At 37.3% G+C, this 17,537-nt stretch overlaps 1 long non-coding RNA gene across 2 annotated transcripts in view; it reads right to left on the bottom strand.

Moving 5' to 3' along the window:
* LOC147582626 (uncharacterized) overlaps window positions 1–16,781 on the bottom strand; it is a 154,812-nt gene extending 138,031 nt beyond the window's left edge. For both annotated transcript variants that reach the window (XR_015249359.1, XR_015249361.1), the window contains exon 1: window positions 16,431–16,781. This is a non-coding gene — a long non-coding RNA (uncharacterized LOC147582626). The remainder of the gene's footprint in view (window positions 1–16,430) is intronic.
* Between the last annotated feature and the right edge of the window lie 756 nt (window positions 16,782–17,537).

Here is a 17,537-nt window from a genome sequence, read left to right as displayed (position 1 = left end):
AAAGCAGACCTGCTACATTAATTCTTTTCTGCACAAGGAGAGAGTCAGCAAATAGAGACTATTCCTTTCATGAATTTTGATTTAAAGAAGATAAGAGAAATCGGATGGCAGTTGGAGAGAACATAAGATGTAAAAGGATTTTATTTTATCTTATTTTTAATAGGTGCAATCACAGGATGTTTTAATAATAAAGTTCCAGCGAGGAGAGAAAATGTGATGGAGCAGGAGAGAAAGGATACTTAAGTGGAAAAGAACAAGATACTGCACACAATTGAAATATAAGCCTTATGATGCAACATGGGAAGTTCACCCATCATATGAGAGATCATGATTGTTGACTGACATTAATAAATATGTATCTGTGCTAGTTCTAAATTTTATTGACAACAGAGTTCAGCAAGATGACAACTTAAAAGATTAAATATACAAAATCAATAGCTGCCCTATTTCAAAAATCTAGTGAAGAAGGAAAACTTCTGTTCATAGTACTAATAGGAAAAATACATCTGGACAGAATATATGAAGGACTTTTATGAAAAACACTATAAAATGTGACTAACTGGTATAAAAGCAGACAAGGATAAATGGAGAGACATATCAATCACTACTCTTAGAAAGAAACACTAAATATTGTAATATTTTCGCCTCAAATTAATTCAACCAAATGTATTCAGTCAAATTAAAACCAGTTTCAGAGGGAAGAAACATAAAAGAGTAATTTTTAAACTTTTTATTAACTGAATTATCCTCAAGTTATCTGAACCAAATTAATTTTGATTTGCATCAAAACCTAACGGGATTTTACAGGAGTATAAAGTATTAATTTTTTTCAATAACGTTTATTTTTGTATTTTACAAATAATGATTAATTGCAGGAAAACTTAGAATACACCTAAGCACATTTTTTTTTTCAAGTAAAATAAAATCATCTGCAAATGTAAGACCTGGGGATCACCACTCATTCTTAACTTTTTGTTGCATGTCCTTCCAAGCTTTTTCAATGCAGTCCTTGGTTTGCATGGGCTGACAGGTAAAACTCTGTTACCATGGTTCAGTTATAACTCAATGCCCCAACAAAATGCTTCAAATTTCAGTCTCTATGTCATATTAGCTGTGAGTAACTGTATAAAGAGCAAACTTTGGGGCGCCTGGGTGGCGCAGTCGGTTGAGCGTCTGACTTCAGCCAGGTCACTATCTCCCGGTCCGTGAGTTCGAGCCCCGCGTCAGGCTCTGGGCTGATGGCTCAGAGCCTGGAGCCTGTTTCCGATTCTGTGTCTCCCTCTCTCTCTGCCCCTCCCCCGTTCATGCTCTGTCTCTCTCTGTCCCAAAAATAAATAAATGTTGAAAAAAAAAATTAAAAAAAAAAAAAAGAGCAAACTTTGCTTCTAGCTCTTTGGTCACAAATAACAGATTTACATCACCATTGGTGACCAATAGCATGATTCCTTTCAAAGTCTGTCAGTGATTGGTCATTGCACATTGTTATTCTATTCATACACAGACAGCAAAACTTGTAGATGTGTTGCCTCCTTGGTTCCCAGGAATCAACCCATGTCACATTTTAGAAAAATGAATAACTAAAAGGGGAAATTGTCCAACAAAATGAAAGTTCACCAAAAAAAAAAAAAAAAATCCCTTTAGTGTTAATGTTAAAGGTGAAATTTGAACAGAATGTAAATATTGCTGATATTCAGGATACTAACACTGTTGCCATTGGAGAGGAATTCTGTGAAGGCAAACAAAAGACATGAATGAGGAAAGTAGTTCTGAGGAAAGGATGATGATGTTCCAGGGGAAGGGATGTCAACAGAAATCTCTCCATTAAAGAACCTCTCAGAGATATTTCATGACCTCATCAGTGCAAACGAAAAGAGCTGGAAGATGACCCAAACTTAAAAAGGAGTATGACAATTCACCACGGCATAGACAAGATGTTTGCTCTGTAAGTTATATGACAGGAAGAAGGCAAGCACTACTGAAACCACTCTTGATAATTTTTTATTAAAAAATAAAACAACTTAACTCGAATGTTTCTAACAATTCATATTAGTGTATTAAATACATATTAATCTTACTATTTTTTTCATTTTTATAGACACATATAACAGTAACAGCTTGCACAGTAGTACCGTTCCACACCACCATGCAATACAAGGGGTGCCTGTCTTTTTCTCATTTATTAATTCCCTCTTTCTCTCTTTCCTTCTCTATTTCATATCAGTACATGTACTTTTACAAAAGTAGCACCATAATGGAAATGTTTTGAGTCCTACTTTTTTGCTTCACATATACTATTTTTATGTCAACAAACAGAAATATATACCATTTTGCATTTAGTGAGTGCGAAATATTCCGCTGACTGGCTGTTGCAACATTTGTACAATAATTCTCCTATAAAGAACATTTAAACTGTAGCTTTTGCCTTATGATTATGAACAGTCTATACTGCACTTCTTCAAGGTAGAATTGCTAAATCTAAGCAAGGGTAGGTGTCTGTATTTTTTAATTGGATAACATTATTGAACTGAGTTTCTGAAAGTTACACAAATTTATACTTCCTCTTTCAGGACAGAGAACCCATACTCAGAATTCACATCAAAGATGGGTATTTTCAATCTTCCTAATCTTTCCTAATCCAATAAGTAAAATGCTCTGTTGCATTTTTTTTTTTTTTTTTTTTTTTTTTTTTTACTGAATTCAATTTGTATTGTAGCAAAATAAGAAATCATGGCAAATTTCTATTTTACATTAGGAAGTATACGTTTCTTAGGTCAGATAATTTAGAGATAGCCATATTCAAAGAGCCTTTTTTGGAGTTCTCCAAAGACTTTAACCATTGCATAACAATGTTACCTCCATCTTCAAAGACTAGAAAACAGAGGTTGCACAGATAGAATACATGTTTTAGAGTCTGTTTTGTTGCTCTTTTCATTGGTCTTCTGGCCACAGATGTTTAGATATTCATAATGGTCTTCGTGTGGACATCTTTGCATGCTAGAGATGCTTCTAACATTGGAATCCCCAGAAAATGGATTTTCAAATATTGGTTAAGGGATTGGTTTTATATCAGGGATTAACAAATATTGGTTAAGGGATTGGTTTTATATAAAAAATATAAACATTAACACTCAAAATGAACAGGCATGAGAAAAAAGTCAGCATTAAGTTCAAACTAAGGAAGAAATCAAACTTTTCTTTCTTTCTTTCTTTCTTTTCTTTCTTTAAGATTTTATTTTTAAGTAATCTGCACACCCAACATGGGGCTGGAACTCACAACCCGGAGATCAAGTTTCATGCTTCACCAACTAAGCCAGCCTGGCGCCCCTCAAACTTATTTCAATATCAGAACGTTAAATTATAAACTTTAATATAATAATAACTGCAAAGTTAAGCAATAAGTTCATAGTTTATTCTGTTGTGAAATGATGTCCTTGCTATCTATGAAGCTTGGCTAGCATAGTAGTTTCTTAATAATTGACAAAACCTTAATATAGAAGTGTTCATACTTCCAATTTTTTTCTGAATCCTCAGAAGGCCTGATAACTTGAGACCTCTCATTCCCACATGGCAACTATAGAAAAGGGCTGAAAAAGTAGCAGGTTCCTTTACAAAGGGGCAAATTTAATAGTCTCTAGCTCACCTTCTTTATTCATTTATATCGCCTGCCTACCTTTGCTCAAGAAAGTAAATCAATCTTGAACTTCCTTATAAATTTATATTACTAGAGGAAAAGAAATGAAAACTTATTATGGATATGATTAGCATATCCATTATACTTGAAAGGGACAGCAAATAATTTTATCACTCTCTTCAGACATTTTATTCCAGGAAATTATTTTTTTCCTTAATACTGTTCTGTTAAGTTCTTTTGGACTACCTGTCCAAATAGATAACCTAATGCTGAAACACTGTGTGAGTTAGTGCACCATTTAGGGGTTACATAGATTTCCACTGAATTTTCCACGGTCCTAATGGAAGCACTTATCAGACTTGGTGCCAGTGTGATCTTCTTTGTAGCTAAGAAATCTAGTGCTTTCGTTTATCATCCCCACTAATTCCAAGCCACTTTTCTCTAAGAAAAGTGTATAATCTGTCTGAAGTCACTCTCTGTTATTTTGTGGGCACATTTCAATGTCCTCTGAGAAGGGTTACATTCTTCTACTCTAACTGTAAATGATTTGCTTCAGGACAGATTTGGCTAACAACAAAATTCTCAAAATATATGTTTTAGATAAGCAAGTGAATTTACTTACTTACATGTCCTTCAAAACAACCGTCACCTAGCAAAGATGGGCACTGTGTTGGCTCAGCCACTTCTGTAAAGATCCTAAAAGAACTTTTTTGAGTCTTATTCATTTTCAAACATTAGAAAGAGAGAATGAAAGACATTTACTGGTTTCCCATTAGAGGAATAGAATCTATTATGGCAAAGAATAGAGACATGAACAATCTAAGCCTAGAATGATAATTGCCAGCTCCCTAAAATAAAAGCTGACTAATCAGGGTCATTCATCCTTATCTTGAGGGTATCATAGCACATTGACCTTTCCTTGATAGAAGCTTTTTTAAAAAATTATTACTATTCTGTGACTTAATACAGCTATTTGGTCACTAATTGCCAGAGGTCTATATCTTCCTCATCTTTATAGATACACCACAGTGACTATCTCCTTCATCTGCCCAAAGTAAGGGCTCAGTAAATGCCAATCTGTTGACTTACTCACACAGTGCCTGACTGAACGCTCTTCATGCTCCTACTGTAGGTGGGTATATCCCTTTCACTCATCAAGTCAATCACAATATCCCATTAGCATTAGTTATTTTCTGTCATTTCCATCCTTCTCTTCATTCCTTCCTCTACGGACCAGGATCAGGGACTGGTCATCTCTCACCTGGACTCTTGCAATATCATCTTTATTGTCCTCCCTGCCACTGTGGTCTTTCTAATACTAAATTCTGAATATATCACTCCCCTTTAAACTCTTCAGTGCCATCCTCTCCCTACAAAATTAAAATATTTGGGATAATATAAAAGGCCCTGCAGGAATGCTCTAACACTTGCCCACCTTCATTTCCCACTACACCTATGATCCTATTATAAATTCCAGTATTACTGGACTGTGTCCAAACATGCCATCTCTTTCCGACTCTTTCTTTACATAAACTGTTTCCTTGGCTTGGAATGTGTACATTTTGCCCGTGGGCCTGGGCAACTCCCACTCATTCCTCTCAGATCCTAGGGCCTTCTCTGAAACTGGCTCTCACTTCTCTAAAAAGACTTCACCTCATCGGGCACATAACCCCCAATACAGTATTCCCCACATGGTAATAAAACTTATTTGGAAGGGTTTCTTACCCCTAAACTGTGAATTCCCCCAAGGAGGCAGCTGTCTCTATTCTTATTTGTATCCTGGTACTTGTTACTGACTAGTCATGGGAGGTGTACACAGAGAAGACACTCAATTCATTTTGATTGAATGCAAGAAAGGACAAGGTTGACTAGTCATTTCCTTGAAAACTTCATTCATTCATTCATTGGGTACTTCCTAAAAATGGATAGGCTATTGTAATGGAAACCTCTGGGAGGCTTAATAAATAACGAGGCCAGGGGCACCTGGGTGGCTCAGTCAATTAAACTTCCGATTTTGGCTCAGGTCATGGTCTTATGGTTCATGAGTTTGAGCTGCACATCGGGCTCCATGCTGACAGTTCAGAGCCTGGAGTCTGCATCGGATTCTGTGTGTCTTTCTCTCTCACCCTCCCCTGCTCGCACTCTGTCTCTCAAAAATAAATAATAAACATTAAAAAAATAAAAAAAAAAAGAAGGCCACTCCATTCATCAGGGCCAGAAGCATTGAAAGCCAAGTCAGAATTCTGCTAAGGGCCAACATATGCCAATGATTAGGGCCAACATGTAAACAAAATAAAGAGAATAATGTCCACAATAATTATGTCTTCTTATATGTATACATCGCTGAACAGTTTGTGAAGCACTTAGGTGTTTGCAAGCTATTTATCACATTTTAAATCATTACAAGTATTTGAGAGGAGGGTTCTGGGTTATAATCATCTCTAATTTATTGAGAAGGGAACTGAGGCTTAGAAAGATTAAGTGACTATCCACCCTGAGTAGTTCTGTGACTTCTCAGGGAGAGTGTAGAGATACTTCTTTTTATCATGAATGGCTCATGATTTTCTGACTTCCAAAGCGTCTTTCTTATGAAAAAAAATATTTTTATAGCACATTATCCAAGACCAAGCTAAACTGTGATGTAGAGACCAGTTGTGACTGGTCATGAGGGCACCCATTCATGGGAGGCAGGGGATTATGTTAGATTGAAATTGTTTGTGAGTTCCTGGGTCAGAAATGGGAAAGATGGAGAGATGTGTAGAAAGGTCAATGGGGGGATGTTTTTTCCAAGCTCTCTCTAGCAATCAAGTATAATGACCCCGAAGAGAAAGAGAGGAAAGCCATGAGACATGAGCTGGAATGTGGGATTGGGATGGGGATTGGCCAACTGGATCAAGGTAAGGGGATAGAAGCAGAGGCAGAGACAATGCTGTGAAGACCAGATAACAAAGACTTTTCTAGTGGAACGTGGAATAGTACTCCCATACAGGGAAAACAGAATGGAACGTAGCACATGCTCTTCAGCCTCACTGAACTTTCTGGCATCTGACATGCTGGGCAAAATCCCTCTTGGTAGAGACACAGCACTTACCTAAAGGGCTTGGTATCCATGGTACTGGTTAAACCACTTGCCACACACCTTGTGGGCACCAAACACTAATGAGTGGTCAGAGACAAAATCCAGAAGAAAGTCCCTCTGGGCTAAATGGACAGTTGGAAATAATTGGGTTGTTGTGAAGTGTGTTCAGGCCCTGCATTTATGTAGCTGGGGACACAGGAAAACAAAGCAAATTTCAGTGTTAAAATCAGTGTTTAACCTACAGGTTAGTAATACCAAGAGGCTCAGGTTCCAACTATTAAAATTAAAATTGAGGGGGCACCTGGGTGGCTCATTTGGCTAAGCATCCGACTTCGGCTCAGGTCATGATCCTACAATTTGAGAGATGGAGTCTCGCATCGGACCCTCTGCTGTCAGCACAGAACCCGCTTCTGATCCTCTGTCCCTCTTTCTCTCTGCCCCTCCCCAGCTCGTCCTCCCACTCCCTGCCCCCTCAAAATAAATAAAACTTTAAAAGAAATAAAATTAAAATTGAAATCTAGTATCTTGATGACAAAATACCATACCTAAAAGAATGAGTAAGATGGAAAAGACAGCGTGAAGTTTTGGTGAGGATGAGAAATGACAACTCACATGATGCTGGTGGGATTGTAGATGTGTACAACCACTGTTGGGAGATGTATACCAGAGCAGAGTATATGCATATCCTCTGACCCAACAATCCTACAAGTAGGTTTAAGTCCAACAGCAATATGTACCTGTGGCCATCAAAAGACATGTATAAGTAAATTCAGAGCACCACTGTTTGTAATAGGAAAAAAAACTAGAAAGGACCAAAATGCCCATCAATGATCATATGGATGAATAAACTTTGAAACAGTCACACACAGGATACTATACAATGATGAGAAAGAACAACTTAAAAATTTTTTTTTTCAACGTTTATTTATTTTTGGGACAGAAAGAGACAGAGCATGAACGGGGGAGGGGCAGAGAGAGAGGGAGACACAGAATCGGAAACAGGCTCCAGGCTCTGAGCCATCAGCCCAGAGCCCAACGCGGGGCTCGAACTCACGGACCAAGAGATCGTGACCTGGCTGAAGTCGGACGCTTAACCGACTGCGCCATCCAGGCGCCCCAGAGAAAGAACAACTTAAAACCACACTGAATAATCTGGATGGAGCTCACAAACTTAACATTGAACAAAAGAAGACACAAAAGATACATACCATGATTCCACTTACATAAAGTTCAAAACAGGCAAAAATAAATGAATGCTGTCAGAATAAAGGATAGTGTTATCCTGGGTGAAATGGTCAGTAGTGTTCACAAGGTGCATAAAGTAAACTTTTGGGAAGAGGGAGGGTCTGAGTGCTGGTTACCTGGATGTTTTTAAATTGGGAAAATTCATTGAGTTGAATACTAATAATTTGCATGCTTTCTTATGTGTATGTTTTACTTTGATAAAACATTTAAATCTTGATATTAAACATCAAGTCAAAGTAATATAAAGTGATATATATATATATATATATATATATATATATATATATATATTACAAATAGTGGATATTCTGTCCTCATAACTGAATCAGTAAATTATGATCTCTGAGTTTTACCTTCCTCATTTTAAAAATGGGGAAAATGCTACCTGTTCATAGGGTTGATTTGAACATCAAGTGAGTTAGTGGGCATGAAAAGTAACTTTGTAAACTGAAAATGTATACACATGGAAGGTATTCTTGTTGGAACAAAGCAAAAGGAGGTTTTAATTCTAATTTTTAAATGATTTTGCACTGTTAAAGAATAACTCCCTTTGACAAATGATAGTAATTTTAAGTGTTTTGGGTCAAGTTTTAAAAAGCAGGTTTGTCAATTATATAATGGTCTTTAATGTACCCAGATTGTTGCTTTTGTTTCAGAAAACAGAAAATTACATGATAGCTTGTAAATGGCACATTCAATTTCACACACTGAGAATGTTTGAAAAGCGAAACGTCCACGTATAATGCAGGAACTCAAATTTAATGGCATCAAATGATACATAATTTGATTCGTTCAACACATTCCCAGAAATTAATCACTGAGTGTCAGTATCTTTCCGTCCTTCATGACTTCGTTTGTCAAAAGAAAACTGCCCTTTTTGCCACAGCACTACTAATCAGTAGTAGTTGGTTCTCTGGGTTTAGCATTTCAATCTGTGGCTTAGCATCTGGAAACATTTTAAAAGGTCAGATTGCTACTCCCTTATTCAATTCAGCAAAATTTCAGGAAGCATAATAAGCTTCCTTTCTGTGCCTCCCAACATGCTTAGCAACACCTTTACAAATCAATGGAAACTTTGTCAGAGTAAAAATGGGGAGTAAAGATTAGGAAAAGAAATTGGAAAGCATGACCTATAGCGTCTTCCTTTCCCACTGATGTTTCTCGAGATCAAGTGTCTGAACAGCATCACAACAGAACTCTTAGGATAGCTAATTCCTTGTTGGGTGGAAGGGGTTATTTAGCAGCATGGCTGACCTCCAACCACCTGAGGCCAACAGTACCCTCCCCCAAAGTGGTGACAAGCAAAAATGTCTCCAGCCACTACCAAACATTTCCAAGGAGGGAAGTCGGGGGGGGGGGGGTAAAATTAACTCCAGTTGAGAACTGAGCTTCAGATGGAATAGCTGCTAATGCTTCAGTCTTTGGGTCTTCTCCAAGATGTCTATGCCTTCATACAAGTTCTTCCAAACTTTCTAGATACAGTTCGGATGTAAGGTGCACCAAGGATGTGAAAATAGCCTGTGGGGTTGACAAACCCTATTGTCCTGCGGGCACAGTGGGTCACTGTGTGGTATGCATTTCTTTAGAGCATACCATTATTGAAGGTATTGAATTCTGAGAGGATCAGAGAGGACAAGAAAACAGAAAACATGGAAAAAGAGGTAATCGTTGAAGAGGATGGAGAGGATATTCAGGTCTGCCTGGGAAGGCATGATGCCACTTTGTGTCCCCCTGTACCTGCTGCATACTGGTGCTGCCATGCTCATATTTCTTTACATTCACTGGTGCAAGATGCCTTACAATTGGTAGCACTTGACATTCTTTGCCTTTTTTTCTGGCCACAAAACCACCTTCAGCTTATGAGCAAGGGCTAAATCAAAGTGCAGGGAAGGGTTTCCTTGGGAGCAGCCCTCAGTCTCTGACAGACTAGATGGGTAAATAATGATTCCAGCTCTCTCATCCCTTGATGAATGGGGGTTAGTAGATAATGATCCCAGCTCCCTGGTCCTTGACTGGAATATCCCTGAAGTATGTGTTCCATGCTGGCTCCAAGTTTTCCCTGCATGACTGAACTCCAGCCTGTAACTTGGCTGCCTCCCCTTCATTGTTTTCCTTTCCTACTTCACAACCAGGGCTTCCCTGGATCACCTCCAAGTAAACTACTTGTACCAAATCCTGTTTGGAAGTTTGATTCTAAGGAAAATCAGTGCAAGAGAGTCTGGTAAGATGCAGCTTAATGCTGTCACATTAGGTTTCAGAATATTCCAAACCCACAAAGCTAACCTTGGGAAAATTAGAATCCATAAGGCTTCCCCTGGTCCAAGAAAGAATATATTCTCCAGCTTTATGAGGAGTTACATAGTAATCATCCTTTTTATTTATTATTATTTTTTTTTAATTTTTTTTTCAACGTTTATTTATTTTTGGGACAGAGAAAGACAGAGCATGAACGGGGGAGGGGCAGAGAGAGAGGAAGACACAGAATCGGAAACAGGCTCCAGGCTCTGAGCCATCAGCCCAGAGCCCGACGCGGGGCTCGAACTCACGGACCGCGAGATCGTGACCTGGCTGAAGTTGGACGCTTAACCGACTGCGCCACCCAGGCGCCCCATAATCATCCTTTTTAAAAGGGCAAACAGCACAACATAAGTATGTGGTGTTTTCTTAGTCTATTTTTTGTCATTTACTCATGTAGGCACAAAATGTTGCATGGTAATTCAAAGCTCTATCAACTGTAATTTACTCTTACAAGGTTATAATCTAGTAACAAACAATTTATAATGCTTGTTTATAGGGAAAAAGAAAAAAATGTTTCTATAGGACTCTGAACCTCCACCAAATAAGTAACCCCAGAGACAGAAATGTACTTGTTTTATTTCTTAAAACATAGCTTAGTCACATCCCCAACTGACAAAATACGATGGCTTTTATTTAATGTCTGGGTTTACGAAGCTCTCCATATATAACCCTTTAGTATATTTTCCTCAAAATTCAATCAGAATGGTTTTACATGATGAATTAAACCATCTATTGTAAAGAAATGCAGTGAAAAATGCATGCTGAAATACAAGTGTTAAGTAGACAATGGACAAGCAGGAAGTGAGCATCAATATTTTATTCATATGAACATTTTTTCACTTATTTAATTGTTCTGAAATCAGGTTTAGAGCTTTGGCAAAATATAAAGCATTTAAAACTTTTTTTGATCTCAAGATAATGCATGAAGTCTTTTAAACACATTGTATCTATTTACTGATTGTCTACTTGATCAAAGATCATATTTATTTTCATTATTTATCTACACAATCAAATTTAAAAAGAGGCTTTAAAAGCATAAAAATGACTAAACCACAAAGGAAAGTTCCTAAAGGCAGATACTAAGAAAACTTTGAGAGAAAGATTTCATTTATAACAGGTAGAAATATTCAACACTGCAGCTAAGATAGTTAAAAAAAAACAAAAAACATTGCAGAGTAAGAACAACTGGCAATAAACAGAATAAAACATGATAGGACGAATCAAATCAAACACCAGACATGGCAGACTGACTGCACTAATGCCTGTGCCCTTTGGTAGTACCCTCCTGCACTGACTCTGGGTTTGCCCCTGTGGCTTGCTTTGGCCAGTGAAACAGTGTCAACTTGATACAGAGGCTTGAAAATATGCTTGTGTAGTTTTACACCATCTCTGCAGGGACACCACTGCTCTCAGAACAAACCTGTACTAGCCTGCTAGAGGATAAGAGACCACAAAGAGCAGAGCTGAGCTGTTCTAGCTGAGACCAGCCTCTAGGTACCCCACTAGCTAAATGTGGATGCTTGAGGCTCAGACAAGTTAGCCAAGCCTGGCCCAGACACAGAATGGCACAGTGGACCCACAGACTTAATGGAAGTAATAAAGGTTGTTATTTTATTTTTTTTTTTGCTGTTTAAAAAAATTTAACGTTTATTTTTGAGAGAGAAAGAGAGAGAGAGAGAGAGAGAGAGAGAGAGAGAAAGAGAGAGACAATGGCACAAGCAGGGGAGGGGCAGAGAGATAGAGGGATACACAGAATCCAAAGTAGACTCCAGGCTCTGAGCTCTCAGCAGAGAGCCTGACCCGGGGCTCAAACCAAAAGACTGCAAGATCATGCATGACCTGAGCCAAAGTTGGACATTTAACCGACTGAGCCACCCAGGTGCCCCTAAAGGTTGTTGTTTTAAAGCCACTAAGTCTTAGGATGGTTTGTCACTGAGAAATACTAGATGTACCAATATATTAAGTACAGATGGACAAAGACTGCTAGAATAGAAAACAAGAGGAGAAATATTTGTCATGGGTGTGGGTTAGCTCTTATACTAACAATAGGATACTGGACACAAGAGTTAAACATATGAAACAAATGTATCCATCACAGAAAGTTTTTATGACCCCATTGTCAGAGGTGATTTCTCTATTAGGACATTTGCTAAACAAACACAAAGTAAAAAATTCAGAGAAGACATACAGAAATGCCACTATTCAACAAATCTCACTCAGTACTGAGATTAAATCCTCACCTGGAATCTTCATGTTACGTTTGAACTCCTGGCCAAATTAATCAAAGCTTTGGAATTTTACTAGCAATTATTAATTATATTTAGAAACAGTAGTAATGTAAATATGTCATCTATGCTATTATATATGTTACACCGTTAGTATGTTTCAGCATGATTTTTAAATAATATTGATTTCAAGTAAAGTACAATTGCCATTGCTTTCATAATATTGTTTTGGTAATACTTAAAAAAAAATAAACAAGTAAGACTAGTAAATCTCAAACTTTGCTGTGTATTAGAATCACCTGAAGAGTTTTTTTTTTTTTTTTTTAAATCCCAATGCCGAAGTGACACCCCAGAGCAAATACACTAGGATCATGGGACTGTGACCCAGACTTCGAAAGTTTTTTCAGGTTTCTCAGGTGATTCCCATGTGGAGCCACGTTTGAGAACCAGTGACCTTAGTCCTAGATCCACGCTGTCCAATATGATAGCCACTAGTCACATGTGGCTACTAATTATTTGAAATTTGACTAGTTTATTTATATATTTATTTTTTAATTTTTTTTTTCAACGTTTATTTATTTTTGGGACAGAGAGAGACAGAGCATGAACGGGGGAGGGGCAGAGAGAGAGGGAGACACAGAATCGGAAACAGGCTCCAGGCTCTGAGCCATCAGCCCAGAGCCCGACGCGGGGCTCGAACTCACGGACCGCGAGATCGTGACCTGGCTGAAGTCGGACGCTTAACCGACTGCGCCACCCAGGCGCCCCGAAATTTGACTAGTTTAAATAGAGGTGAGCTGTAAGTGGAAAATACACACCAGATTTTGAAGACATAGTATTAAAACAAATGTAAAATATGTCATAAACAATTTTTATAGTTATTACATGCTGAAATGATAATATTTTGAACGTGTGGATTAAGTAAAATATATTATTAAAGTTAATTTCACCTGTTTGGTTTTACTTTTTAAAATGCGACTACCAGGAAACTTAGTATTACATATGTATTTGCATTTGTGGCTTTTTTTCTTCTGTTAGCACTGACCTAGACTGTCCCACTAAACTAGACTATAAGGTATGGAAATAATTATTTTAATATTCATATGACTTTATAAAACCTTCCCTAATGAAGTATGGGTTTACATTCCACAAAACTGGATATAATGTTCTGTAGGAGTTTAATTTTTAAAGAAAAAAACCCTCTTTAACCCAATATTTCATTTATTACAGTGTTTTTATCATTGCTTATGCAAAATCACTTATATGCATTTAATTTTTACGATTATACTCAATTTTATATTAAATTTTTTTATGTTTTATTTATTTTTGAGAGAGAGAGAAAGACAGACAGTGTGAGCAGGGGAGATACAGAGAGAGAGGGAGACACAGAATCCGAAGCAGGCTGCAGGCTCTGACCTGTCAGCACACAGCCCGATGTGGGGCTTGAACCCACAAACCGCGAGATCATGACCTAAGACAAACTCAGACGCGTAACCAACTAAGCCACCCAGGTGCCCCTCAATTTAATATTTTAAAGGGCATGCTGATGTAAAGTTTATTTAATATTCAAAAATAAACGTATAATTAAAATGTGCAAAAGTCAGCATATTGAAAAGTGTCAATTGATCACATTTTATCAGTGGCATAAAATATTAAAGAGGGAGGTAAAGCCTGTAAAGAATAACCAATATTGTGCCACATTATTGAATTCTGATTTCTCATGATCGAATATGCTTATAGGAAGAAACATTTATACTGCCATTCTCTCTACTGGGTGATCGACATTCTACTTGTGATACTGATCAAAATTGAATTCATTTGAATAGCGTTACTAAAAAATTGCATGGTGAGTGCTACATATGAATAGCACAGAGCTCATTGTGTTTTAAGTCTAATTTTAAACCATTTAATGCTAGCACACTGGTTAAATTTATAAGGCAACATTCCAGGGTTTGTAATTTAAAAAAAAAAAATCTAGCCCAGGATGTATTTTAACTTATTTCACATCTCCTATTATCATCATTATTATTCATCAGATGATAATTAACATCCATGGCTGGAGGCCATTCCTTTCGATTTTATTAAAACTCTTCCTTTTCTAGTATAGGGTTTTCTTTAATCCCAGATTAATTTATTTCGCATTCACCGTGGCAAAGCTCCTGAAATGAATATATCCACAAACTCTCAAAATAAAATATCCTGAGTATTTAAATTTTTCTTTTTTAACATTTATTCATTTCTGAGAGGCACAGCATGAGCAGGGGAGAGGCAGAGAGGGAGGGAGACACAGAATCTGTAACAGGCTCCAGGCTCCAGCTGTCAGCACAGAGCCCGACGTGAGGCTCGAACCCACGAACCATGAGATCAAGACCTGACTCTTAACCCACTGAGCCACCCAGGCACCGCATCCTCAGTATTTAATGATTACTAAAATGCTAGGTAGTTTCCCCAGAATCATTACATTTTGTAAATCCTGGAGTTAGTTTACTCTCACCCATGGTGGAATATTTCATTTATAGCCAAAAGGAAAAAGGAGGTCACGTTATGACAGGACTGTTATCGGACAAACAGTAGGGTCATCTTTGTCAACCTGTGTAATAGTTTCCAACTCAATCATTCCTTATCTTTTTATGAACCCAAACCCCACCTTTTGTTATTTTCATTTTATGTTGTTTTTGTTTTTGTTTTTCCTCATAAACCTCCATTAGGTCAGGAAAAATTTATGTTTTTTTTTTAACTCCAAAGTTAAATTCTCACTTAAAGTTAAATTCTCCTTTAAACAAAATAACAGCCACAACAATATAGAGAAAACAAAGAGAACAGGAGCTCTCACAACCTGAATGAGTGATGTCTCTTCAACCCTACCACCTCTGACAGCTCAGAAGCAAGTGAGGCAGTGGAATGTGGAATGTTATTTTATTTGATATTTATCAACTTTGCTCAAAACAGTTTTAAAAGATGCTTGCTGCTGTGCCCCTCTGGCTTGTGCCACAGGAAACAGCACAAAGCTGGGGGCCACAACGGAGGCAGGTTTAGGAGAGAGAGCCCCCAGCATCAATCTCTTGAACAAGGTAAGATTGATCCATTCATTTATGTTCCTCCTAAAGAATTTGCCACATTCTGCCTTTTAGTTATGATTATTCATTTTTTTTAGGCTGTTTGATAAATTCCCTGAGGGCAGAGATGTTGCCTAGTACATAATAAGTGGCAATATTTGTAGATTAAATGGAATATTTTATCCATTTTTGCAAGCTCGCAATAGCTATGGGCCTGCCCCAAAAGGAATTCAATAATACACTCAATACTGTATCATGCACTACTCTGGGACTGGGAATTATTTCAAAAGTAAACTTTTCTTAGATTTCTCCTTCCAAAGTAGCAAGTAGAGTGAATTGAACTGACACTTAAATTGGAATAAAATATTCAGATGTGAATTCATATCTCTGCTTTGCATGTCCAGTGTTTTAAAAGTATAACTAAAGTCTATCTTAATAGCTCATTTGGCATTTACTTGCAAATAATTAAAATATTCATATGTATCACTTTTTTAGCAGGTCAGAGTTAGGAAGACCAAAATGTTCTGTCATCTCTAAAGTCCGTTTATTAAATTTAAAATTATTACTCAGTGAACTTAGGAAATGCTATCACAGTGCCAATATCTACCTTTTCTCCTCTTTTGGTTTTGCCTCTGCTATTCATTCATAAGTAATTCAGACCCTAATATATGCTGCATGCTTTACCTACTTTCATTTAATTTTTCATAACCTCACAAATTAAAGATTATAATCTCTTTTTTTCAGATTCAGATGGTAATTAACTTACGTAATCTTCAGAGACTTGCAAGGGATATTAGTCAGGTTTCTGCAGAAAAACAGAACCAACATGGCTGTCTATCTATCTACCTGCCTACCTACCTATCAAAAGAGAGAGAGAGAGAGAGACTTATAATCACATGATTGTGGAGGTTGGCAAGTCCAAAATCTGGAGGGTGGGCTGGCAGACTGGACACCCAAGGGAAAGATTGCAGCTCACATTCACAGGCACTCTGCTGGCAGAATTCCTTCTTATTCAGGGGATGTCTGTCTTTTTCTATTAGGTCCTTCAACTGATTGTATGAGCCCTACCCACATCATGGAGAGCAATCTACCTCACTTGAAGTCCACTGATTTAAATGTTAATCTTACCTTGAAAAAATACCTGTTCACAGAAACATCTAGAATATGCTTGACCGAATATCTGAGTACTGTGGCAGAGCCCACATAACACATTAAAATTAATGTGTTCTATTATTCCATTTAATTCCATATCCATCATAATTCCATTTTACAGATGAGCACAGTAAGACTCAGAGACACTAGTAATTTGCACAGTATCAGCAGTTTGTTATGAAACATTTGGGCTTTAGAAAAAGGGGTTTTTGTTTTCCAAAGCCTATATATATATATATATATATATATATATATATATATATATATATATATATATACACACACATATATATATACACACACACATATGTACACATACATATATACACATATATGTATACATATATACATATATGCATACATGTGTGTACACACACACACACACATATGTTTTTCAACTGAGTAGAACTAAGTTTTTCCAGGACTCATCTCATGTTAAAAGAAACATTTAGTAACTGTGGCTGTATATCTTAGAGGTCTAATTTATCCACTAATAAATACCTACCAAAGATGATGATCTAATTGAATGAAGTAGGTGTCTGTCATTATAAACAGCTCCGTATGCCCGAAAAGGCAGTGACAAAAGCTAGGGAATCTTGTTCTTCACAATCTCTGAAAACTTTTCCGTGCTTTCCATTCCTGGTGCCAACACTAGAATTTAGGACACTACCACTTCGTACCAGAATATATGCTACATTGTAGGTCTCCAGTCTTTATATATTTAAGTTAATCAGACCACTGCCTCCCCTCTCCCCCCATCCTTAACATTTTTTAAGTACTCACGAAAAAAAGCAAAATTTTGAGGTTAAGCGTTAAAAATGATTTCCAGAGGAGCTTCAACTACTCTTCCA

This window comes from Puma concolor, chromosome A3 (assembly GCF_028749965.1).
Source record: "Puma concolor isolate L17-30 chromosome A3, mPumCon1.1.hap2, whole genome shotgun sequence".
Classification (NCBI taxonomy): Eukaryota; Metazoa; Chordata; class Mammalia; order Carnivora; family Felidae; genus Puma; species Puma concolor.
The sequence above is the reverse complement of the archived record's forward strand: the minus strand, read 5'-3'. Positions and strand labels throughout refer to the sequence as shown.